The sequence below is a fragment of the Mus musculus genome, chromosome 17 (assembly GCF_000001635.26).
Source record: "Mus musculus strain C57BL/6J chromosome 17, GRCm38.p6 C57BL/6J".
Lineage (NCBI taxonomy): Eukaryota > Metazoa > Chordata > Mammalia > Rodentia > Muridae > Mus > Mus musculus.
Window position 1 is genome coordinate 68850287 of NC_000083.6, and position 27745 is coordinate 68878031.

The window sequence follows — 27745 nt, forward strand, 5'->3', positions numbered from 1 at the left end:
GATAATAAATTGACTAGCTACTTGTTGTCTGCTGATGAAGATCGAAATCACGATTAAAGCTCATGTTCTCAACATTCTCACTCCTCCTCTCCCATGGTGTTGGTCACTGGCGGAGCGACTTCCTTCTGTTTTTACAGTGTCCTCTGACTAAGTCAGAAGTGTGGTGATAAATGTCTCCCACTGTCTGAAACAAAAGCCAGCCTTGATTAAGTCAGTGGCAATTAAACCTAACACTTAACAAATAAATTGAATAGAGCATCTGGCTAGCCTTTAAGTTTGAAACATCTTCAATGAAAGTATCAAATCCTAGTAAAACCAAAGACCTCAAATGGTATAAATGGGGGGGGGGGGGGACAAACTTACTTTAGTCTTCGTTGGAGCTATAAGCTAAAAATAATACAAGCTGATGTGTGACAACTTTTAACCCAGCACAACTTTAGAAAATCTAATGGTTTCGTAAAATATGGCATGCCTTAAAATGTTAATTAAGTTGATTTACATAATGAGTTGATATATATAATTACTTAGCAATGCTACCATGGTCTTTTGGAAAGAAATTTAAAATTCCATTTGTGAAAGGCTGTACTGAATGATAAACTCGGAAATGGAGGCTTGGAAAAGCAATCTTTTCCAGCCACCAAAATCGCGGTGACCGGCAAGTGTCTCGGGCTGTCTCACTCATTGATTTCAGTCCAATGGGTTAGCAAGCCCAAGTTTAGCAGCAATAAGGGTTTGAACTCTCAATGGCTCCTCCATGGCCCAACATCTGCTAGCACACAAATTCATGAACAAAAGGAGATAAAATTTGGGGTTGGATCTCAGAGTGAGTAATCTAACCCTGTGTCTTCTGATCGGTACCCACTCTTTACCATCTTGAAGACTGCTGAAAGAGGAAGTGGTTGAGAAGTACCGTGGCACGCACTGGAATCTAGAATTTACCAGAAGGTCTGACGCCGAGGAGTATCAGGTACTGATTAGGCCTTGGCCTAGACTTGTAGTAGAGTTGGGAATCGAGTCACAGAAAACGCCACTGGAAGGATTCCAAGGATTTTGAGTTGCGATGGTCGTGGGGTAAGGCGGTCCTGTTCACGCATGCGTGCTGTGAATGGGCCACTGGACTGTGAAGCATGCGTTGAGTTCTGCAAGTGCAGGTACTTTAGAGATGAAGTCGCGCAGCATAGTGATGAAAGCTTCGCTTCGCACCCTCAGTGGAACTGGCAGGATAGTAACTTGAAAATCGACCAATCCCAAAACATAAATTTGCATCGTTGGGTGGCAGTCCACGCTTGAGAACGAACGTGACTTCATGTGTACTGCCAAAAGCACACACGGGAAGAGTGATGACAGATTCAATAGTTCCTATATTGCAGTTTGCTTTTATAACAAATGGCTTATATTTTCATTATACCTATTTACAGTGAATATTACAGTCAAAAATGGAAAGCCATGTGCTTCAGAGGCTCTGGACTTCAACACAAAGACTAATAAAACAAGGGGTTGAGAAGAAAAAATGAGGGTACTAAACAAACATCAAAGCCATGAGCACCGGAATCGACTTTCAACTAGATTTGCATAATTAAATTTAAGTACAATAGAGCTAATTCATTCTGTAACTAAGATCCTCAATTTGCATATACAGGATCCCTCATATACAGAAATTATCAAAATAATTCCCAAAGGGAATTTGTTTTTGTATTTGTTCTGATGATTACTGATTTTTGTGAATTTGCTGCTTGATTTTTATAACAAGTTCTTGCTCTCACTGAGAAGCCCAGGCTGGCCTCCTATGCAACCTGTCACAGCTTCCCAAGTCCTGGGACTATTGCTATGATCCGCCACATTCAGATGCAATCCACCATGCTGGGAGTATTCTTAAGGGAGGATTTGCCAGTGTCTAAAGATCTCAGAGTGGAACCAGATGTTCACACACCTGGAATGAAATAGATTTCCCCTGGCTTGCTCTTCAGCACTAGTCTCTGTTTCTCCCTGACAGCCAAAGCAAGTTTCACCCTGCCCGAAAAATTAGCAAATCAACGACTGCAGCACGGGTTGCAACATACTGAATTATGCCTGTGGGAAAATCATTTAAATGTATCGTTAGTATTTCCTTCCATCCTGGTTCGCTTCAGCCACAGTAAATGGTTTAAGACAAAGTCTATTGGCATGAAAACATTGGTAATGTCACCACTGACAAAGAACAAATAGGCTAATTTATATTAAAACCCAACTACCTTGTTTAATCTTTCCTGAGCATCTGCACTGACCATTGCCCAATCTTGCTTCATTGTGTTGGGACACTCAAGCTCCAGCAAAGCAAGCAATTCAAAAGCGTATTGAATTGAAGAGTATTTGAAATATACCGACACCTCATTTGCAGACTGATTTCTGTAAAATTGCTTTCTTATGCTTTTATCCCTAAATGACTAGGATATATTCAGTTGTCTTATTTTATTATTTTTGATATTTGGTGTTTGTTCACACTTTCTGATTTCCCTGCCTCTCTCTCCCCCTACTGGTGAGTAGGTATAAACACAACTTAATGTGGAAAAATACCTGTTTCAATGTGTTGTAAGCTACCTCCACTATTATTTATTATTATTATTATTGTTATTATTATTACTATTTATTGTAAAATGAGATTTAAATAATCAAGTGTGCCTCCTTTCTCAATTATTTCTAGCAACAATAAAGATTCTATGAAGTTATCTGTGTAGCTAGGCCACGTCCTGGGAGCATGGATAGATGTCCTTTGAAAAACTTTGCCAATTTCTCTTAACTGCAAACACTAACTTCAGCTACATGCCCCCGACTGTTCCTCTCATTTGTCCACTTTAAACAGCACACATTTATCATAAACGTTATGAGTTTTATAACTAAGGTTTAAGAATGAATGTATTGTGCCAGGCAGATTACCCAGTCAATAAAGTGCTTGCCCCATAATCACAACAAGGACCTGAGTCTGATCCCCAGAACCCTAATACAAATGTTGGTGCCGGTGGTGTGCATATGTACCCCAGAGCCAAGGAGACAAGGGTCTCTGGGCCTGCTGGACAGCCTGTGTGACCCAGTAGGTTAACTCCATCACACTAAGGGACCCAAAGCAGGTGGGTGAACAGCGTTCCCGAGGATGGCACCTGTGCCTGTCCTCCACTCTCACGTACACAGACACATCCATGCACAAACACCAGGACACTACGAGCTCCTGCACCTACACATACATAAGGACTCAATCTCAACGAATGAACTTAGTAACTGGTAGTACACCTTAGCCTTGAAATAGGCAATATATTCGAGCGGGGGGGGGGGGGGGACACTGCTACACAGTAGCAGTTCTAATATGTGGCATTTATAAAGAGAGAATAGTTGTCATTAAGAATGTGCATTTTTCTTTTTTTTTCCATTTTTTATTAGGTATTTAACTCATTTACATTTCCAATGCTATACCAAAAGTCCCCCATACCCACCCACCCCCACTCCCCTACCCGCCCACTCCCCCTTTTTGGCCCTGGTGTTCCCCTGTACTGGGGCATACAAAGTTTGCATGTCCAATGGGCCTCTCTTTCCAGTGATGGCCGACTAGGCCATCTTTTGATACATATGCAGCTAGAGTCAAGAGCTCCGGGGTACTGGTTAGTTCATAATGTTGTTCCACCTATAGGGTTGCAGATCCCTTTAGCTGCTTGGCTACTTTCTCTAGCTCCTCCATTGGGAGCCCTGTGATCCATCCATTAGCTGACTGTGAGCATCCACTTCTGTGTTTGCTAGGCCCCGGCATAGTCTCACAAGAGATAGCTACATCTGGGTCCTTTCAATAAAATCTTGCTAGGGTATGCAATGGTGTCAGCGTTTGGATGCTGATTATGGGGTGGATCCCTGGATATGGCAGTCTCTACATGGTCCATCCTTTCATCTCAGCTCCAAACTTTGTCTCTGTAACTCCTTCCATGGGTGTTTTGTTCCCAATTCTAAGGAGGGGCATAGTGTCCACACTTCAGTCTTCATTCTTCTTGAGTTTCATGTGTTTAGCAAATTGTACCTTATATCTTGGGAATCCTAGGTTTGGGGCTAATATCCACTTATCAGTGAGTACATATTGTGTGAGTTCCTTTGTGAATGTGTTACCTCACTCAGGATGATGCCCTCCAGGTCCATCCATTTGGCTAGGAATTTCATAAATTCATTCTTTTTAATAGCTGAGTAGTACTCCATTGTGTAGATGTACCACATTTTCTGTATCCATTCCTCTGTTGAGGGGCATCTGGGTTCTTTCCAGCTTCTGGCTATTATAAATAAGGCTGCTATGAACATAGTGGAGCATGTGTCCTTCTTACCAGTTGGGGCAACTTCTGGATATATGCCCAGGAGAGGTATTGCTGGATCCTCCGGTAGTACTATGTCCAATTTTCTGAGGAACCGCCAGACTGATTTCCAGAGTGGTTGTACAAGCCTGCAATCCCACCAACAATGGAGGAGTGTTCCTCTTTCTCCACATCCACGCCAGCATCTGCTGTCACCTGAATTTTTGATCTTAGCCATTCTGACTGGTGTGAGGTGGAATCTCAGGGTTGTTTTGATTTGCATTTCCCTGATGATTAAGGATGTTGAACATTTTTTCAGGTGCAAGAATGTGCATTTTTCAAAACAGCTGCAGTTAGAAAAGAAAACAAACAAACAAACAAACCCAACAGGACAAAAATACCAAAACAAAACAAAAAAAAGTTTACAAAGCACATGGAGTCCTGTGTTATGTGAGCACAGGGCCAGACCTGCAGTGTTGTGTGAGCCTGGGGCCAGACCTGCAGTGTTGTGTGAGCCTGGGGCCAGACCTGCAGTGTTGTGTGAGCCTGGGGCCAGACCTGCAGTGTTGTGTGAGCCTGGGGCCAGACCTGCAGTGTTGTGTGAGCCTGGGGCCAGACCTGCAGTGTTGTGTGAGCCTGGGGCCAGACCTGCAGTGTGGTTGATGCTCCCAGTGACACTGATTTAGCCTGTTCCAGCAGGTGTCGATTGAAAACTGCTTCCTGGTTAAGAATGGCACTTTATTGTCTGTTATGGTTTCTTTTTTCTTTTCCTGCCAATTTTCTTAATTTTTTTGAGGGAGGGAGGGAGAGAGAGAGAGAAGTGGATAAGGAGGTGGATCAGATATGGGAGGAGTTAGGGAAAGGAAAGGGATGTGACCAAAATAAATTTTATGGGGAAAAAAATCTAAAAATATTTTCAAACAAATTTCTTAACTTGGAAAGTAGATAAGGATCCCTACCTGAGAAGGTTTTTCAAAGAACAAATGTTATTAATCACACCGTACCAGTTGTCTGGCATAAATGTGCTCATAAAATGCCGCCTATTTAGTACTGTTAGCCAATGAGGGCATTATAACTACTGTCCACTGTCCAGGTTTCCTGGGGTAGGCTGTTCTCTCTTTCTCTCTTCACTTGGAGATCTCTTTATGTGGTTTCTATAGCATTTTGAATCCACTATAGCCACGACTCTAACTCCCTTTCTGTTACTATGGTAAAACTTCTTTTTACAAGGCCAACTCCCTTTCTGTTACTATGGTAAAACGCTTTTCACAAGGCCAATTATAGGGTAATTGATTGATTTCATTGTACAAGTTACAGTTCTTCATTGAGGAAAGTCAGGGCGGGAAATCAAGCAGAAACTTGGGGCAGAAACCATGGAGTACTGCTGCCTGCTACGTCACTCGTGTTTGGCTAGCTGTCCTTTACCTCTCAGACCACTTGCCTAGGGATGGTGCTACAACAGTGGGCTGGACCCTTCTGCATTAATTGACAGTCAAGCAATCCTCCAAGGCCAGGCCTACAGGCCAGTCTAAACCTGGGAAACTCCTCAATTGAAACTTGTTTCTTTGAGAACTCTAGGCTGGGTCAAACTGACACTTCAAGCTACTAGGAACTTCACTCTAGAAAACACTATGAACTGAGCGAGTCAAGAAGCTTCACAATGCAACAGGGCCTCAAGTCCCAGTGAGACTCCTTGTGAAATGAGAAGGTCCAGGAAGTCATTTGTCATCCAAGAGAAGGCATCTTCTTCTTGAGGAGTCAGGCTGGGGCAGGCATCACCATGGTGACGAGACTGTCAACAAAAGGCTCAGGTACAGTGTACTGTTTCTGTACAGCTCTGATCTCCACAGGTCAGCCCTGAGTGTACAGTGTAAGATTTGGGGCTCTGTCGGCGCATGTGGCCACTAGTTAGAAAAATGGCGGCTACGGAGACAAGAAAACCTGGTCCCACCACACCTCAGAATCCACGTCTTCATAGCTCATCCAGTGGCCTTCTTGACTTTTCTTCTATCTTCTGCAAACAGTTTTTGGTTTTGCTTCATTTTGTTTGTTTGTTTTGGCAAGGTCTAATTCAGAGTCTTACAGATCCATATCTTCTGAGAAAATAAGTCCAGCTTGACCAAGGTGACATCATTTGAATAAACAAACCAAAAAAGAATCAGAGTCCATGTCAACTTGTCGCCTACACGCACCCCTTAAACTCTACTTAATTTTCATAGGAAAGTGTGGCAGCATCATGCTGAACAGGGTGGGACTCTAGAACACATGAGACACAGCAACATTGCATAAAGAGGAAAGGCGGCTCTATTCTTGAGGGATGCATCCTTTCAGAGCTGAGTCCCACCCAATTCTCTGCTAGAAGAAGAGAGAAAACTAAAGAAAAAGAAGATTCCATATTCCATTTTTCCCTTCACTTTAGCAGGTTCATTGCCTGCTTGTTGTTATGTTTCTGGTTGGTAACTCAAGCCTTGTTCTCAAAAGGCATAGCCCAGGAGCCATCTCGCTCAACACTATCAAGGTGACTTCCCTTTTCATTACAGAGCTGGGAAATTACCCACACTATTGTAGTAGCAATTCCCCTACTAGTAAGAGCTAACAGTTCTGTGGTCGCTTCCTTCTTTGTCTGTAGGGTCTGAATGCATAGTTCACAAGGCTAGTAGCAACCTCTCCCATATCCATACCAGCACTGAGTATGTTGATGGTAACATGCTAGCACTGTCATTTGAAAGCAAAATGCTTCTGACTTAAGATATAGAAGAAATCACATTTTCTAGTCAACAGCTTGTGTAGGTATATCAGCTATCAGGATGCTCCAGGGCCCCACACTGTAGCTACCACTAGAGAAATTTACATCACTAAGTTATTGCGGTAATAGTAAGAGGAGCTTTGCACATTTATCCCCCTTGGTTATTGCATATCAAGGCTGGCCATGGGAGCGAGATCAACACATCCTGGCTGGAAATTCTAGGAAGACATCATTTGTAGAGTTTGTTGCTTCAGCTTCCATAGTGTGACCCTACAGCTACAGTTGTCCATCCCATAGTTCTATGTGGCCAGCTGTTCTGTCGACAGAAATCAGTGAATTTTATAAATATGAGCCCCCTGGCAGATGGTATGAAGCACCATGATGTTGAAAATCCATTCGGAAGTCCCCAGGTAGTGGTTTTGTGTAGAGGCTGCATTTAAGGCAAGGAAGACAAGCAAGCCTGTGATGAGCCTGCCCCTCCCAGGACAGAAGCCACCCACTGTCATCACCTGCTGTAGGCTCACAGCATTCATGGCCCATTGGGAAGAGCTGTGGACAGGGAATGACTGGAATGCAGAAACTAAGTCATTTGCCTGCATGGAAATGAATTCTCCCTTGATAAGATGTGATGTGACACAGAGACATCATTACATTCTGTGCATGTTCAAACTGACTGGTGTACATTAAATAAATGATAAATGCAGAGGTACAACTCCAGGCATCTCTCATTTCAGGCAAACAGAACAACTGTTGCACTGTTTGAAGTCCTGCCACACTAGACTTCCCTTCATCAGCATCCCTTGGGTCACCTTGGAGTCAGGATAGCTTTCTGTCTCCCCCAACCTTTAAGCAGTACCAGTGTGTTGTCCAGAAGCAGGCCAGAGTTTTTCCTCAGTCATTAACTGGGTCATAGGAACTTTATGGAGGTGTGACAGTGTATGCTGACCCTATCAAATGAAAGGAAATAGCTTTTGGCTAAAAGTCACAGGGAAACATATTTGTCAATAGCTGCAGAGAGACAGGCAGCTGGGGAAGTGCTAGCCAGCACCAACCTTTATTTTTGTTAGGATACATGCAGTCATAATACATTTTATGGTAGCAGGTATGAAGTGATTAGAAGTACATGTTTTCCAGAGTAACCTTAAAGACAGAGGCAAGAACCTTTTGTTGCTATCAATAATAATAAACCAAGTCAAAGAATAGCTTAAAAATCACTTATTTAAAAACTCTCCTTTCGTAGTCTTAAAACTTGAGAAGCATTTATATAACTTATAAGTAGGAAGGAATTGTAGAAATAAAAATTACATAGTAGCCAGGTGTGGTAGAACAGGCCTATAGCCTTAGATACTTCAGAAGATGGCAAGTCCAAGGCCTGCCGTGGCTACAGAGTAGCTGAAGCAAACATATGAAACCTAGTGAGACCCTGTCAGGAAATAGGAATACAAAATAGTCTGTGGATACCTGGGAACAGGACTGAGGATGAGAGATGAGAGGCAACCGATCACGAGATGGATCCGAGGAGATCAGACTCTGGAGACATCTGGAGACATCTGGAGCATCTGGGTGCAGATCTAAGTTTATTGCCCAGAACATAAGCTTATATACAGGGTTTGCGCCAATCCCAAGCTCCTAAATCCTCAGCCAATTTTATCTTGCCACTCCATCACTGTGTCCCAATGAAAGCCCTACCTGATGAGATAACTCAGAAAGCAGAAAGAGTGAGTGTGTGTGTGTGTGTGTGTGTGTGTGTGTGTGTGTGTGTGTGTGTGTGTGTGTTGGGGGTGAGGGAGGGTATCATCACCTCTTAGGACTTCCATGAAGACTGAAGCATGCACTGCCCTGGCCTTGACTCCCTTTTGCTGTTTTATCTATGTTCCGGGAGCCATCTTAGATCTAGCGCCTTATTCTCCACCCCACTTTTTCCTTCACAGAGTTCACTTCCACATTCCCGACATGGATGTAGCTCAATAGCAAAGCATTTACTTAGCATTTACCAGAAGTTAGCTCCCAGTACTGAAAAAAAAAATTACAGCAAGGAAGGTGTGGTTTGTTCTCAGAGGTTACAAATTATTAGATGGAGTTATTTCTGCATATCTCAATATTACTTTACTTTCATGCTTTGTGACATGATTACACAGATAGAGAGCAAATCCAGTTACAAAGAGGCACTGCCCCACCTTGCAGTTTGTCAACTGAAGAATACAAGGCAAGAATGTAGACATTTTAGCATGGAGGGGGAAAGAGGTGGGGCTTGGTATAAATGACAGCCAGCGATCACCTCCATGTCCTATTCCTTCCCTTGACTTTGTTCTGAAAGGCTATGATCACAGATCATTTTTCTTTGGTCTATTAACTTGACAGTTTAGAAATATATCTCTTCATAACAACATTATTGAATAGCCAAAGGTAGATAACTGAAGCGTCTGTAGACAGAGGTATGGATGAACAACCTATGGTAGAGTATAGCTCAACATTTCAGGAGATTTGGTCTGAGCTACAGCGCGGGTGAACCTTTAGGATGTATATGCTCAGTGGCATTGACCAGTCACAAGAAGAACAGGCACTACATGACTCTGGGTCTGAGACAAGATTAGATCAAGCACATTTGCAAGGGTGGTGAATGGATTAGGGGTGAGTGGTGGCTGAGGAAGATAGAATGGGGAAGGTTAATAAAATGGATTCGGAATTCTAGCTGAGGATGCTGGAAATGCTATCAAGACCAGTGGTAGGGTTGAACAATAAAACTGTGCTCAGCATCATGGGGCTGTTAATGCAGTAAATTCAATGCTAGGCATGTTTCCCCTCGATTTTAAGAATGATCAAGGCCTGCAAAGCAAAGGTCTCTTTTAAATGAATTAAGCCTGATATACCCTGTTAAGTACTTGAGCACTGGAGCAGGAATAATGACCGAATTGACAAAAGTGAAGGTTGTCAATCCAGGGCAGTGACCACTGACCCCAGGTGAGACCCTTAATGTGGGTGACAAGGTTGAACAACTTGTTTAATTCCCCAGAGGCTGTCCACAGAATATTGGGAAGTACGATGGGTAGCAAGTATTTTTTGAAAACCACTAGAGACCACTTGGCATGTACACCCTTATGAATACCCTCGACAGCAGGCACAGTGTCTGCTGGATGCCATATCTGGTTTAAATTATCAATGATAAATTATCAGTCTATAGGTAAACCCCAACACAAGCTTGCAAAGCCTTAAATGTAAGAACGGGAAACCAGCACCCAGGAGTCTTTGATGGTAAGTCATGTGGTCAACTGCAGTCCCTAAAGGGAAGGTCTGAAAATTTTGCCACAGAAGTGCTAGAAGCTGCACTTGTTTCTGATTCCTATGATGCTAATCCTGTTGTTGTTGTTGTTGCTGTTGCTGTTGCTGTTGCTGTTGCTGTTGCTGTTGCTGTTGCTGTTGCTGTTGCTGTTGTTGTTGTTGTTGGACAACACAGGAATACTATCCAGTTCCCAACTTCCTTGATTTTGCTCTATTTCTCTTTTGCTTGTTAGTGAAGGACATTGAGCTATAATTGAAAAGCCTTAGATCAGTGATGGCTCCCTTGCTGTGTGCTTAGAGGCATGCCCCTATTCTTCACACTGCCTGTAAAGTTCAGTGAAGGGAGAGAGAAGAAAGGGACAGCCATCACTCTTCTCAATACCCACTTAACACAAGTACTTCACAAATTGATTCTACTCTCTTGTAGCAAAGACTTTCATAATTGACTGAGATATTTTGAGAGAAAATACTTTACAAGTTATAATCAATAGTCACTCAAATAGAAACTGATATAACAAAGTTCTTACAAAGCACAATGCACTGAAAAAGCCCTTTAATTTCACTGTAATGGGATTCCACTCTTGTAGGCATTTCTTGTCACTCGCTGTAAGTTCACTACTTCTAAGTGGAGGAATACACGCTTGGCCTGCATTGAATGATGATCATTAACTTACAGACCACTGTAATAGACACACACTTCCCTTTCCTTTGAGAATTTTCAGGGATATTAATATTCATAAAGAAAAAAGAAAGAGTTAATAAAATGTGGATGCCATAGCCAGGACAGCCTCTGTGTTCCAGATTTCATGGTTCCTGATGTAATAACAAGGCATACTCTAGGGCTGGGGATTAAGTTTAGTTGGTAGAGTACAGCTTAAAATATGCAGAGCCCTAGGTCTGATCATCAGCACCATGTTGTGGTGGTGGATGTTGTAACAGCTAAGTAATGTAGAGGAACAAGTATCTATTAGTTACATTGTAACAAGAATTCTACTGGCTACATTGTAACAGGAACTAGAAGTGATGGGAGATGGTCTAAAAGTATACTGAAGAAGGCTCACAGGTCACCCGCAGATTCCATGCCATTGTATTTGTATATAAAGGAATAGCATGACTTTGGAATTTGCAATCCTCAGGGGTCCTGAAAGCTGTCCCTTGTACTAAGAGACATTTTGCATTATTATTGATTATTAGTCATAAAATGAAGCTCTTGTCTGTTGCAGCATTTAAGGTTATCTCCTTACTGGTTGTAGCTGGTTTCTTCAGCAGCTTCATTTGAAAAAAAATTCATCTCGGCAAGATACCACAGATGATCCTCTTTAGCCTAGCATCTGCCTCTCCTTACTTAAAATCAGCACTTGCGCAAAGATGATCAGGCCTGGCATTAGAGAAGTGAAATCATTAATGCTGTGTTTTCTTGTCTTCCAATCCCTTCCAAGACTGATCCTAAAGCTATAAGCCCCTGGACCAGGGCACCAATGTTAGCTGGGGGATGTATTAGAAAGGTAATCTCAGGTCCTATTCTATGTTTACTAGCAATATGCTGGAAATGGGGCCAGAAACCTGTGTTTTCAACAACTTCAACAAAACTCGCAGGCAACTCTGGTATATGCTCAGTCACTAGCCTTGGCCAGTCATCTTTTAAATATATGATGCTTTGGAGTCCAGAAGGCTCCAGCAAGGAAATGTATGTTGTCAAGGAACAGGCTGAAGGTCCTGAGAGATTATCATAAGAGCACTCCTCTTTTAAGGCTCCTTGAACCCATTACAAAACAGAGACCTACATGAATGGCAGGATGCTGAGGGACCCATTGGTCACAGGGTCCTGCAGATCAAGACACCCTTTACGTCACAGTCCTGTGGGCGGCTCTCTTCCCAACAATCACATCACCCTGAGCATGCAGACACAAAGTAATATGTTTCTATTGTGCTAGCCTTTTCAGCCTGACACAGCAAAGCACCACCACCTATGTTGCCACAGAAATGTCCTTTCTCATTGCTCCAGAGGCCAGATGACAAAGGAGCAATGATCTAAACAAAGTGATTTCCCCAAGGCCCCTCCATGTCTCTTAGGTGGCTGTGGTTTCAAGTGTCCTCAAAAGGTCTGCATGCTACATGACCACACCCAGATCTCTGCCTTCTGTAAAGGTGATAGTGGCTTAGGAGGCCCCGTCCAAGATCTCTGTTTCCCTTGATAACCTTTATAACACTGCTGCATTCTGAGAGGCTGGCTGTCAGGACTTCAACATCCACAAGCAAAATTCAGTGTTTGCACTGAGAAAAAGCTGAGTTCCTTCAGAAAAGCGTTCCACTAGCTCTGTTGCCTGCACATTGCAGGCCCCAGAATCCCCCCTGTCCACCTGATGTGCTGACAACACCCAGAGAAATTAAATGAGGCCATGGCAAGACGAGGTTGAGAACTGTGGACCTTCTTTATCTAAGCAAGTTGCTTCTCTCTGGATTATTGTTTTCATTCTACAGTAGAGCATATAGCTCTCTTCCTAGTCACCTGTGCCTTTCATAAGGGTCCCTACCACCAACAGCAAGAAGCACCCAAACTGAACTCACTTGCTTCATCTCCAAGAACACAAAGCAAACCCGCATTCCTGGGCACTTCTCAGGGGTCCTGCTTGCTGCAGTAAACATTCTGTGAGGGAAGAGTTGCCCATCTTTTCTTACTCGGAAGCCCACTTCTCTCCGTGTTTGCTTGGGGTTCTGCCTCTTTCTGTCTCCATCTTATCACTTTACCTGTGGATATTATAGGGTTATCTCATATCACATTGACAAAATGCCTGGTAGGAAGGGTTTATTCTGGCTCACGGTTTTCCGGAGCATTGTTCCAGCATGGTGGGAATGCATGGTGCTGGAGATCTGTGGTCTGGCTTGCTTTATCTTGACAACGGATGGGATGCAGAGAGCTCTAGTAGAAGCAGTGGGCAAGTTAGCTAACCGTCAATGTCTACTCCCTAGTGACCCATTTCCTCCAGCTAGGTCCTACCTAAAGATTCCACAACCTCTCCGAACAACTCCACCAAGGGCAGACACTTACATTCAATTCCCAGCAAAGTCAGGGTCTTGTCAGAGCCCCTGGTAAGAATTTGCATGTTGATATGTCATCATACTGTGGAACAACTTTCTTCCTGGCAAAAAGCTAGTACGCTCTGAAATGTCCCCATCTGGGAAGAGGAGAAGCCCATATAATGTAGTAGGCTCAGGTTCTCATGTCATGCAAACATTTGAGTCATGAGGCTTTTGAAAAGTATCTCTTAACCCTTTCAGCATTAAATAGATACGCGAGAGATCTGATGTGGCCCGTGATATCAAGTGTCATGAAGGTGAATGGTATGTGCGTACTCCTGAGAAGGCAAAGAGTATTATTTAGAATCTGAGTATTCTCTGGCCCCTTAAATTAATATGATACTGAAAGCAAAGCTACCAACCACTTATAATAGTTTTTTTTGAAAACAAAGGTATTATAGACTAATATTGAAGAATAGTTCTCAAGATTCATATGGTCAGAATGACAAACCTAGATCAAAGGGTAGCTCTAGGTAACAGAGATAGTTCTGGATAATTCAGGGTTGCGGAGACATGAGTCCACAGGAAGAGCTGATGAGGGGGTGAAGAAGAGATAAAGAGAGAAACCAAAGCAAAACCACTTTGCAGGTTTCGAAAAGAAGCTCTTATTTGCTATAACTATTTCCATAGCAGCTACATTTCCGCTGAGTTGTGATTATTTATAGACAGCCAGAAGTCTTTTCCATGTGTAGGTTCCAATTAAATTCTGGCAGTGATTCATCAGAGCCACAGAGGCAGTGTGGATATTGCTATGTTAACATTACACATATTTAGTGAAACCAGGAAACAGCACCCAAAGCTTGGGGGTTTCTTTGTTTTGGTTTGGTTTGGTTTGGTTTGGTTTTGCTCAATGAAAAATAAATTTTGGGAACCTTTTATTGATAAGGAAAGCGGTGAAAGAGCCCGAATAGGAGACTCAGAACCATGATGGTCTTTGTGACAGCTCTCACTGTCGGCCTCCGTGTGTGCCCAGCTCCTCAAGCAGGAAGTGCCACCCAGATGTTATATTCCTGCTTTGTTGAAGGGGAAAAATGTCTTTTCTGTGGACTATGAATTTTCTCTCTGCTTCTCACAGCCCAGTGATTTCTGGCAACATCAAAGAAATGATACAACAAATGGAATTGTCTCTGAACATAAAGATCCTGGGTCTTTCCGTGTCTTTTAGGAAATAATGGTGTCAGCAACACCTCTCAGTCGAGATTACCATCATCACAAACAGCCCTAGCCTTCTGAAGAACTGGCTGTTACTGCATGGGCAGAGATGGCACTGTCAACCCAGGACATACCTGGCATTTAAAAACATTAACATCTCCCTTTATTTTGTAATGGTTGCAGCATCTTGAGTGTTTGTGGAAAGGCATAATGAAGACCGTGATGAAAAACCACCTATGCTGGGAAGGTATACTGCTTAAAGAATAAAAGGTACTCAGAATAAAGTCACAGGAAACGTGACTGCACAAAATAAGCCCACAAACCACGAGACTTTGTACTGTCAAAGGTGTGAGTGAACAAAAAAAGAACACATCAAAACTCAGCAAGTGTCAGTGAGATGGCTCTGGGCAAAAGTCCCTACCTCCATGCCTGATGACTTGGGCTTGATCCTTGGGACTTGCATGGTGGAAGTAGAGAAACTTCCACACGTCGGCTGTAGCACATGCCCAACAAGTAAACGGATGGGGAGAAAGACAAGCTTTGCCCAACGATACTTCTGTTCCCACCAAGTCCCGTGTTACAGCCAGCTACATACAGGTCAGTGACTGTTACTGGGAGAAGCAAAGGAACTGAGGGCTCCCTACTGCTTATGAGTGTCTGCACGTAACCGTGTTTGTGTGTAGCTCTAGGGCAGTCTTATGAATCCAACCATAAGCTGGTATGAGAATGTGTTACTGTGACCTTCTGAGTGACCCCAGAAGAAGACATCCGTTCTTCTACATTTGATTTTACTTTTTCTCTGTAGTGCTATGTGATGTGCGTATTTATGTATGATTGTAAGTACACAGGGCAGAGGCCAGCACTGTCTTCCTTCTGCTATTATGCTCTATCTCATTTCATTCTTTCTGAGGCAGTTTCTCACTGAGCCTGGAGCTCTTTGTTGGCTAGACTTGCTGGCAAGTGAGCAGTCTCTGCATTGGCCTAGGCTTACAGATACATAGCCACACCTGGATTTTACATGGGTGGGGGAGACCTGAACCCAGACTATGTCTTGAGCAGCAGACACTTTACTTCAAGGGCTAGATTCCCAGTCTTCACTCAATTATTTTTTTGTAACATAGATGCCAAACTTACACTCTTTCTGCTTCAATAATCTGAGTGTTGTGATTACAGGTGTGCACCGACACACCTAGATGACAGGTGTGAACCACCACACCTTGATCACAGGTGTGAGCCACCACACCTAGATCACAGGTGTGAGCCACCACACCTTCTAGATCACAGGTGTGAGCCACCACACCTCCTAGATCTCAGGTGTGAGCCACCACACCTCCTAGATCTCAGGTGTGAGCCACCACACCTCCTAGATCTCAGGTGTGAGCCACCACACCTCCTAGATCTCAGGTGTGAGCCACCACACCTCCTAGATCACAGGTGTGAGTCACCACACATCCTAGATCACAGGTGTGAGCCACCATACCTCCTAGATCTCAGGTATGAGCCACCATACCTAGATCTCAGGTGTGAGCCACCACACCTAGATTACAGGTATCATCCACCACACCTAGATCACAGGTGTGCAACACCACACTAATATTACGATGTGAGACCCCACAGCTGTATTACAGGTATGAGTCACCACACCCAGTTTACAGGTGTGTACCAGCACAACTAGATTACAGATGTGCACCAGCATATGAGGCTTGGGACATGAATACAGAAAAGCCGATACGAGTCAGTGTGGTGCTGAAAAGTGGGTGTTATTAAAAATAGATACTAAAATATTAAATATATTTTGAAATATGTAAATTTTACATTGTATATAAATATATAATATAAACAAACTATTAAATACTAAAAAAAACATAAGTAAAATCAACACTGGTATTGGGATTAGCAGTTCAAGTAACAAGTGGCCATTTTAAATTCCTAGCTAGCGTTTGGATTTGTTATTCCAGGGAGCAATGGGTTGTTTGGGTCACGATGCAGATGGCCTTACTCAAGGCTCTCTAAGCACTGTCCACTGGCATCGCCAGCAAATTATGGCAAATGACCAGAGAACAGTGCATCCAAAATGTTGTCTGTATCCTCTGCCTCTACTGACTAAACTGACCGACCAAGTTCTGCAGGGAGTGGTGGAACTCCCTCTGCAGTGGTGAAAACACTATGGCCCAAACTGGGCCTTGGTATTGCGTTTCACTCTTTGTCTTAAACTGGTACCTAGTGTTCTGAGAAGAAGATGAGTAAACATAACAGCAAGGTGTAGAGTGACAGCCTCCAATAGATTAGTTTGTGGTTGTCACCTTCTGTCCTCCCTCATGTGGCTCTGTGTGTGCATGTGCGTGCGCATGCGTGTGTGTGTGTGTGTGTGTGTGTGTGTGTGTGTGTGTTGTGATTTGTGATTTGATCTAAACGCACTTGGAGAATGAGGGGGATTCCATAGCTCAGGACATCTGTTCTATCCCCCATGACAGTGCCTTAGTGACATCTTTAGGATGTGTCCTATGCAATGTGAGGGACTTTAGGAAGCAGGAGCGCAGAAATATTGTCTACAGTCATGTCAAGGAGGTGGCTTCCAGCCCTGGGGAGCTAGCCTCCTGTGGTGGTTCAGACTGTTGGTGTGACAAGACCTATAATCAACTAGGAAACAGACCTCCGGGCATGTCTGTGGTGGAGTTTCAAGAATGAGTCAGCAGAGGTTGGAAGACACCTTAAATGTGGGCGGTTCTACTCTGTTGGATGGAATGAATGGGGAAAGGTTAGCTGAGCACCGGGCCTAATTATTCTCTGATTTCTGACTGTAGACGAAATGTCAGCAGCCACTGCAGACTGCTGCCACCACAAACTCCTTGGAAAGAGGGACTTCAAGGTGTGAGATATCCAGATGCTCTCTCCACTGTCTCTTTTCCTCCCTCCCTCCCTCCCTCCCTCCCTCCCTCCCTCCCTCTCTTCCTCCCTCTCTCCCTTCCCCCCTCTCTCCCTTTGTTCCTTCTTCCTTCCACATTACTTCCACATTCCTTCCTTCCTCCTTCCTTCTTCCCCTTTTTCTTGCTTTTGTTATGTATTTTCTTTATAATAAGAAAAGTAACCTCTTGCCCCTTTCCATCTTGGCCACTCCCTTACTGTTTAGGCCAACGCTTGTTGTTCCATGATACAGCATAGCACATCAGGCTCAGACGGTGCCACCCTTATCCTTGAATGCTGCTGTCTACTTCACACCATAGGGACTCATTGACAGCTTTCCCCTCAGACATCTGGTGTTGTAGTGCCAATGAGTGTCTTCTTGGTCCTGTGGCTGCCACATGCACAAGGACACCTCTACTGATGAGAAGTCTCCATGTGAGGTGTCATAAGCCAGAAGCCTCTTCTTCAGTTGTGTCCTCCACAGCTGTGCCTTGGAGTCTGGACCATTCCAAGATAAGGTAAGGGAATCTGGAAGCTGACTGATGGGAAGATGAACAAGGCAGAGGCTCCAGCTGTTGGACCACTTGTTTGAGGAAGTGAGAGCTAACACGGAGCCCCTCCCACATCTGCATGGTCCCTAGAGGCATGTTACTTTCAGCTCTCTAGCACACCATGAACTTCTCAACCATGATCAGTCAGCTGAGATTATGATGATGATGATGATAAAAAATATTCTTATCTGAGTCAATAGCTTTAGACACACAGATATTTGTTTGCTAATTTAGTTTTCATCAGGAAACTTACTGTTGGGTCATTTTGGTTTCTGGATTGAGGACTTTTGCCCACTTCAGGTCCCTAGACATCAATGCCTTTAGCAACAGAAGAAACACACAAGAGTCCTATGGTGCCCTCTGGTGTCAGCCAGGATATGGTACACTGCAGTTCCTAAGGAAAATGTTGGGGGGGGGGGAGAGGGGGAAAAAGCAGAAGACACAAAATCATTAGGAATGACATGGTACATTTATTAATTATTAATATCTTATAATGTTTAATGTTAACACCTTGTGAACATGCTTGCAGAAATTGGTGGTAAATTTTGTAGTTTATGAAAATACAAAGAGGCTGTATATGTGCTCTTGTTAATCTTTTCCTTAACAGACCACCGATGCTTTTTTTATTTCGGGGTCAGCTCTGTAACTGCTTGTACAATCCATGGCACTTCTTATGCAACAACGCCCAAAACATCTAATATTTACTGAACACTTGCTTTGCTCTGAGAACTATGTTAGGTACCCATATAGATCATCTCATTTTATATTCACTACAGAAAAAAAAAGCATTATGATTTCTATTTCATAGAAGGCATCGATGTTAATATTTTACAGATCTGAAAAATTCCCTAAGAGCTGGAGACACAGTCAAACACTGGTGTCTTACTTTACTACGACCTGGTAGATTAAATTTATTGTTGTCGGGTTTATTTCCTTTGAGAACTATAAACCCTCATCTCTCTTTCTCAAAAATCTGTGGCCACAGATTTTCTTCCTTATTCTTTAATATAAGATCCTCCAGTCCATTCATGAATGAAGAGATATTTATTTTAATAATTTTACATTTACAACCAAGCTTTTCTCTAAAGGTGTTCTATTATACTCTTAGTATAAAACGAGTGGGTAATTTGCTTGAGTATTCTGTTTAAGGATGTAGCAGCTTGGGTAAAAGGACTCCATGTTCTTCCAAAGGACAAGAGTTTTGTCCCCAGCACCCATGTCAAGTGTCCTAAAATCACCTGTAACTCCAGTTCCAAGGGATCCCATGCACTCTTCTGGTTTCTACAGGCACCCTCATGTGCATGAATAACCAAATACACATCAGCTTTAATTTCTAGTACAATGAAGATACACGGGAGTGCACCATGATAGAATGAAATTAGTATGATACAAATATGTAAATATGATTATGCGCATTGGATTTTTTGTATGTGTATGGTAACATGCCTGACAGAGGTACATAGGAAGGAAGCTTTATTCTGACTCACAGTCATGATGAAGCAGTTGAGGCACATGAGCTTGAAGCAGCTAGTCGCATTCCATTCATAAATAGAAAGAAGAAAAGGATGTGTGGGTGCCAACGATCAGCTCATTTTCATTATTTTATACTCCAGGACTATCTGCCTGGAGAATGTTCCTGTCCATGATCAAGACAAGTCTTCTCAGGTCAATCAACACAATCAAACTCATCTCCCAGAACCCAGGTACCAGGTAATTCTAGACTCATTCCAGTTAACACCAACCATTCATTAGACAGAGTGACGGATCAACAGAAAGACACACACACTTGAATGCACACACTATAGAGAGTGAGTTTATACAGTCAACTTTCAGTATATATGTGGGTTTCACATTTGCAGATCTTAATAACTGCAAATCAAAAATATTTGGAAAGAAGTTGTTTGTAATGACCAGGTATGATTTCTTTCTTGTCATCATGCCCCAAGCAATACAGGACACCTCTGAAAAGTATTTACATTGTGTTAGGTATATGAGTGATCCAGAGGTGATTTAAGGAAGCTAGGAAAATTTACATAGGTATATATGTAAATGAGGTATAATTTGCATAATGACATCTTCTGATCTGGTAAACATAGATCAGAATGTCTCTGGAACCAATGCTCTACAGATGACTCTCTCTCTCTCTCTCTCTCTCTCTCTCTCTCTCACACACACACACACACACACATCTCTCTCTCTCTCTCTCTCTCATTTCCATCTCATCTCTTTTTCATCTGTGTGTCTGATCTCTGTGTGTGCATGTGAATGTATCTATGTGTAATATCTTATTTAAAGAACACTTTGTTTAAGGCCAAAATAATTCTACAGAGTGTAAAGGTCTCCTAAGACCAAAATGAGCCTAAACACACTTCTATGCTGGTGTCCCTCCATGACATCCCTCTTGTACTCAAGTTCTCTGTCCACAGACTCTACATGGCCATAGAAACAGTTCTCAGCCATTGAACAGGGCCTTTTCAGACCCATCCCTTACTAACAGAATTACAAGGGAGGGTGATAATTGTAAAGATGAAAGACATAATTAATGAAGTAGAAAACAGACACGAGTCATCAATGACAGAAGCTGGTTCTTTGAAAAGGATGAATGCAACAGCATAACTCAGAGGAGATTCATCATGGGGAGACAGAGGAGACCCATACAAGGATGAAAAGGGATGCAAATACAGACACTTCAGAAACTCAATAGTTAAGAATGTTCAGCAGCTGTTATAAAGGCCAGCAACCTAAACCTTTACATGCTACAGGGATCAGTCTCTTTGTTTACTTTATATATATATATATATATATATATATATATATATATATATATATATATATGTATACAATGTATCTTAATTGCATCAGCCCTTCCATTCTCTGCCCACAGCTCTCCTCTCCATGGCTCAGTGTTTCACCCCAAAATTCAAATCATCCTTTTTTTTGTTTTGGTTTTTTATGACCCTCGGGGTCCAGTCAGCACTACTGACAAACGTAAGGCTGTGGATGTGTATTGCCCACTGGGGTGTGGGCAACCAACCTGATAGTGGGCATTCTTCAAAGAACAGTGGCTTTCTTTCTCATAGTAGTCATCTGTTGTGTGTAGCTTCTACTATCCCACCTAAGCTCCAAGAATGGGCCATGCTATCAGCCCCTACCCAGCTTCCCTTGACTTCAAGGATAAAAGACACACACACACACACACACACACACACACACACACTCACACACACACACACTTGTTCCTTTTCAACTTGTCTTTGGACACTATTGCTGGATTCTACAACTCCTGCCTAGAAAAAAAACATGCCTTTAGCAATATTTTTAACTCTGCTCCTCTCACCTGCCCTAAACTTCAGTTGCTAATTATATCCTCAACCCCCTGTCTTTACGAGTGTCCACAGCCTGTGACTCCATCTGAGACCTCACATATCTGGTCAACTTTACTCCATCAGAAGCCTGAAGAACTTTCTCCTTTTCCCTTGCATTTCCCTTTTCCTTCAGGGACACTGAAGTCCTGCCTGTACCCTTTAGCCCAGCAATTGGCCTATGGCTTTCTTTACTGATAGATCAAAAACCAATTGGGGAATTGAATCTTATCACAAGAACCGCCCCTATACTGCCAATCAACTGCCTATACCTCTTTAGTTGAGAGTGGGGTTCTTTTGGCTCTCACTGACTAATGCAGATCCAATCTTGTGACCTGGGATTTGAGGACCTTGAAGAATGGGGTGGATATAGTCTAATATTGTCGACAACTTTACTTCAGTTTCAGTATACTTTTATACATGAATGTAACAAAGAAAGAAATGGCCCAAAGAAGGTTTAAGTTCAGAAAAACATGATCAGAAAGACATGTAAATAAATGTTAGTAAGAACATACTAAATGTTAACAGAACAGCCCTTTCTCAGGACAGGACACACCAATTTAAACACAATTGACTGCCACATACATTATTTCTGGGAAAGCCCAAAAACAAAGCAGAAGGCCAAATCTAGATTTAGGGGTCACTGACCAGATTGGGTTTTATAGCTGTGTTCTGACATCCTAGAGGAATAAATATATCTTATAAATGAATGTAAATGTGTGGCAGGATTTTCCCTGTCTAATTACATTAAAATACTAGTGCAGTAGGAGGCCTGTGATTGGACAGGGAAAAAGGAGGAGGGGCTAAGAGTTGCAGGGACAGAGAGTGGCTCAGGAGGGAGAGAGGACTCAAGATGGACAGCGGACAGGATGAATCAGAACCAGCATGGCTTTGAATAGCCACAGGTAGATACGATATTATATAGGGATAAAATAATTGGGGTAACTTATCTAAGGTGAGCAGCTTGTATCATTATCAATTGGCATAAAAAGTATTGTATGGGCATCTTGTGAATTGAGAATTTATTGATATAAAAATCTGACTGGTCAATTATTAGCTTCAAGAGCTTGGTTTTACTGAGTTGCTAGAAGGTGGGACCACCCACCACAGGGGGATTATGGCTAAGAGCGTACAGGCACCACTGAGGCAGTGAACCAGAGCTGGGAAGACTGCAATCAGTTGCTGAATGGGGCTAGCCTTGGAGTGTGGGAACTTGGTGGTTCATTTTTAATATTTCTCACAACATAAATGTTTGCCATCCGGGGACACAAAATCGTGTCCAAGGGAAACAAAATGCACCTGAGATTAAAGACCATCCATCTTTTTTTTTTTTCTGGATCCTCTTTGACTGTTCCCTGAAGCATCATTCACCATATGCCATTGTCTTGATAGTGTTCCCACAGGGCCTGAAATCCCCCCTTCCCTCCATGCTAGATTTGACTGCTTGGTTCTGTGCAGGTAGGTCACCATGGGATGCTGTGAGTTCATGTGTGTGTGTGTCACATCCAAGCTGTGGCCCAAGGATGGCTCTTCACAGCACCCCTCCTTCTATATCCCCTCTAGCTCTTATGGTGTATTGGATCCTTCTTCTAGGATGAGACTTGGGGTACTGGATGGAAATAGCTTAGTTTTTCTTGACTTTCTAGGGTTTGGGGGGTCCCTCAACTTTGGTTCTTTTTCTGCCAGTCATAAACTGTTTTATTTATGTGGGAAAAAATAACTTTACTTTACCCCAGTATTAGTTTGTGTTTGAGTCTCTGTGAGACAAAGTCTGCGGGCACAGCACAGCCTGGGAAGCGGGGGACTCTTGCTCCTTCTCGGAGTACTGGAATCCGAGGCATACAGCCTTGGGCACAGCAACACCCCAACTTTAAACAGACAGCCTCACAGCCTTACAGCGCCGAGCCAGCAGTCAGCTCTCAGCACTTCCGGAACATGTTCCATAGGCTGTCCAGGTGTATTTTTACCATTGGTATCTCTGAAGTTTTCTCGCCCTCCTTGTCTGCTCTATCCTGTTCTCTGTTTCTGCAAACTTGGGATAATTTTTAAATGTTCTATTAAATTCTAGTCTTTCCCCAGTATTCCAATATCCGAAGTCCTTGTGTAGATGGAAGTGGTGCACACTAATGAATTATTCTGCAGTTCTCTTCATGGCAGTTTTCTCACTAGGTGCATGGCGTTTCCATTAACATCATTGGTGGAAAGCAGGGCTTTGCCAAGGCACAAACCCCTGTGCCACCTTCTCCATAACATTTGTGGGTCGCGTTGCTTTGGTTTTTCTCATTTTGTTTGTTGAACTCCCGGCCTCATCGTGTGCTTCTGAAGGCAGCCATCTTTGAAAGGGCATGCATGCCATAACCTACTTGGAAACTAGCAACCAATTAGATCCCTACCTCTTCTTCTTCGAAGAACCTCAGTGGCATGATTGATTGTTGCGGGGCTACATCCATTTCTGAGTCAGCGGTTTTAAAACTGGAATTGGGTCTCTATAACACAAACTCATCCTGACACGGCTGCCATTTCAGATTCAGATGTCAGAACTGGGCTTGGAGTACCCAGCCATGCACTTAAGACTGTGCGGTGAATCTGTACTGATGCCACCCACAGTGCCGATTCCCGAGGCAAGCTTGCTGCCAGCTGACATCACAATAGAAAGCACACAGGGGAAATGACCTTTGCAGCAGCAGCGACCTCCATTCCTCCCCCTCTCTTTCCCTCCTCTCCCTCACTAGAGGACAGAATTATATAAAGATCTTAATTTTAAACTCCAAATGGGAATAAAGCTCTCAAAGCTGAAGGATGCTGCTCCCAGAATCTTAGACTTCTTGGTCAGAAAATTTCAAGACACAAAGAAAAAGAAAACTGAATGTGTCTTTTCAGTAGGAACGGGGCAGTTTTGTCCTGTCTTTTGATGTCCTTATCATGAGATGCACCTTTCTCTTTTCGATGGTCTCTGGATGAATTATTAAACACACTCCTATTGTTCTTCGGCAAGCCTCGTATAGAAAGCAGGGGGGGAAAGCAAAAGTTAAAATATCAAAAATAATGTATTCCAGGCACTGCTCAAAGTACACTCATGCCTTAGATTTTATATATATATATATATTCATCCCTTTTACTTCTGTTGAGAATACAAGGCAATTATCCTCAGCGTTACCTTCAGAAGAACCTGGGAGAGTTTCTGCTGATTGTTTACCTCTGCACTTTCCTTCTGACATCCTGCTAAGCAGAGCACCTGTGTTCCCAAAACCTCAGCAGAAGGTGACTCTGTCAAGTCCTATAGACTATCCACTGCCTTCACAAGCTGTCTGTATTACATAAAGCTCTCCAATGGTGACAGTGTGCAGGAAATGACAAAAAAAACCCAAACATTTCAGGAACCACAATCTGGCCCCCGGGGTTGACACACAGCCTATTAACATGCTGTTGCTTCCTCGCGAGGAGCTGACCACCTGCTGCTATTCCAATTTGGACAATTATTATAACAGCATTGCTAAATAATTGCTTTAATGGAAATGTGAGACAATGTATTTGTGCTATTAGAAACAATCTTCAAGATGTGTAAAACTCATTTGTCCAACAGCCAATAATTCAGAATGAGAGAAAGAATATTTACTACAAGACTTTTATAGCCTTTTCCCAAATCCATTCCTTTGCCCTTACATGTGTAATTGGAAATATGGATATTTTTCATCTATTTTACATCTCCTTGGGATTTTCATTATAGAGTTTAAGTTCTTGGGAAAAAAAATCTTCTAAGTGCTTGGTTTTTCCTTTAGTGCCCTCTACTGGTTTGACTTGCTGACTTTGATACGCTAAAGATTTTTTTGATACACTTGGATTTTGAACTGTGAACATCCTTTACTTGGCCATCTTGCTAAAAGATTTTGTTGCCTAGGAACCTGCTATCCGTCGGCTGAGATCATGGATTCTTCTTGTTTAAGCCCGTGACTTTAAGCCATGGTTTGTACACATTTATTACACTGATCCCCGCTCCATGTCACTATACTGTGTTAAAACTGACAAGCTGACTTTTGCTTCTCTCGGTGATTCCGAAATTCTGGAGAGGTAATGGTAATGTCTAGAAATTCAGCTTCTAAATAGGAAGAGAGTTTGGGTAGCTTAATACGTTGTATGTGGAATTCTTCCTCCAATACCAACCCTTATGCTCACTTGTTGCACTGTTTCACAGGTCGACTTAAGAAGGCAAAGCCATGACCAGCTTTTGCTTTGACTTAACTATTTGCAGGTGCTTGTTCTGCTCTTCTATGTGTCTGATCAACCCCTTCTGAAAACCCAGATGTTCCTTCATTTTATTTACTGTATTACCTCAAATAGAGGCCTCCCGCTAATTAGTCTTCCAGATGGCTTTCCGACGGAGGGGCGTTACTTAAACTCTGCTTGCACCCAGCTTGGAGAGCTACCCTGGGGTTTGCTTGTGTTCTTCTGGCATGCTCCCCATCTCAGTGGTGTGCTGAACACTGGAGCACATCCTCCCTTTTTTCTGCTCACTGATGAGGTATAATTTATGTTGATTCAACTCTTCACAGATTGCCATCTGCCAGCTTTGCTTTTTCCTGATCCCTCGTCCCTTTCCTCTATTGCATTTGGTTATCCTGGCAGAAGCTCAGGTATTGGCATGGAGCAAAGACACTTGTCAACTTATCAACGGCAGAAGTCTCACATGAAACGCACATGCTGCGCAGGCGATTGATTTCTTTTCAATATCAACCATAGTGATGATTCCATTTGGCCTTTCATCATCTAATGCTAGGTAGGAAATCGTATTGCTGCACCTGTTGAGATCTCTGACCTAGAGCTGGATGAAGAAGCACATTGGCATCGATATTTTCCAAATAACCTCTTGGCTGGTATTCACTGCTCCTGTTTATGTTCCCAGGAGCTAGATATTTGGGACCGTCATGGTGTCAGTACCCAGATTCTTGCCGTTTCTCATGGATCATACATCAATTGTAATGAAGACTTCTGTTATCAAAGAGCTGTATTCACATTCTTTTGTAAAAATCTGGACACATCTTTCTACAATCCTGGACTGTAGGAAAATCTCCTTAGTGCCAATTAGGAAGCAGGGGAGTATCATTTAATTAGTAAGAATATTTAAGCATGCTGAAATTTTCCATCAACAGACTAAAGTGAAGCACAAGAACATCTTGATGTTTTCTAGAAATACTTTCCATAAGCCAAGGTTTCTCAGTCTTCACATTATTGGCATCTGGGGACATATGATTTATAATTGTAGAGGCATCCCATTCTGTAGGATGGTTAGCAGCATCCCGAGCTCCTACTTAGGAAGACAGTCGTTTCCTGTTCTCCAGGGTAGGAAGTCTCCAGGAATTATTATGAATTATTATTTATCTTCATATTCTCCCCTGCTGAGAACTACTTATTACAAGAATACTGATGAAAGGAAATACTGAAACATCAGCCATTGCCCAGATCTCCAAGGGGTGATGGTTAACTAACAAATCGCTGCACTGCAAGAAAAATGACAAGAATTAAAACATCACACACACACACACACACACACACACACACACCTCCTACATGGGGAGCAATATGGAAATATTTCATTCAGACTGTATCTCTCCCCAGTACTCAAACTTAGGGCATGGGCTTAGAACCCACCTGTCATATGCTCTCATGTTGTCATTTTGAAAGACTTATTTCTTTCTTGAAGATCAAGAACTGGTGATACTTGCCCTGGGTCACTGGTAGCTTATGCCTGCTTTCAGGACCTCTGATTTAGTGGGCTGATTCTGAGAGTGAAGAGGAGGACACAGACATGTCTCCAGTGGGCTCCAGGTATAGCATGATGCTTAACCCAGAGACTTCTAAATGGGGGCCCACTCATGGCCTGTCTCCATGTGGATATTACTCATTTTCTAGAATCCAGGTCCCTCCACTCCAATGATCCATCAAACTGTAGAGAATGGTCACTGTACCTACAGACAAGCATGGCATTATTAAGTCCATTTTAGTTTTCTGGGAAAGCTTCTCCAGGGGGTATGCTAACCCCCCACAATGACTGTCAGAGATCATGACAAAGTTTCCTTAGTTTTGTGGAATTGAGTATACAATAGAATGAACCACAGCCCTGCAATATGAAAACAGTAAACCTCTAATATGATGTAGCTAGGTCTGGACAGAAGTACAAGAGAAACCAAGCCCTGGCCTTACAAAACAATTACAATGAAAGCCACTATCCAGTCGACATGGTAGCCACCATTTAAAATCATAGCTAGCTCTGTCATTTTGGACTAATGGGACCCTTCACGTTTATTATGGTCAACAAGGACAATGTCTTTATAATGCAATGGGAAGAAGTGATCATTGTTGAGTGTTTCAGGTTTGTTG

General features: G+C 42.7%; 1 long non-coding RNA gene across 2 annotated transcripts; it reads right to left on the reverse strand.

The window, feature by feature from the left end:
* Positions 1 to 23983, reverse strand: Gm36392. Of its 2 annotated transcripts, XR_876919.2 has the most exons (4): positions 23764 to 23983; positions 19496 to 19535; positions 18262 to 18402; positions 1 to 184 (listed from the first exon to the last, which is right to left on the reverse strand). It is a non-coding gene; the product is annotated as a predicted gene, 36392 (long non-coding RNA). The 2 variants fall into 2 exon arrangements; XR_385723.2 differs by lacking the exon at positions 19496 to 19535.
* Positions 23984 to 27745: the final 3762 nt, after the last annotated feature.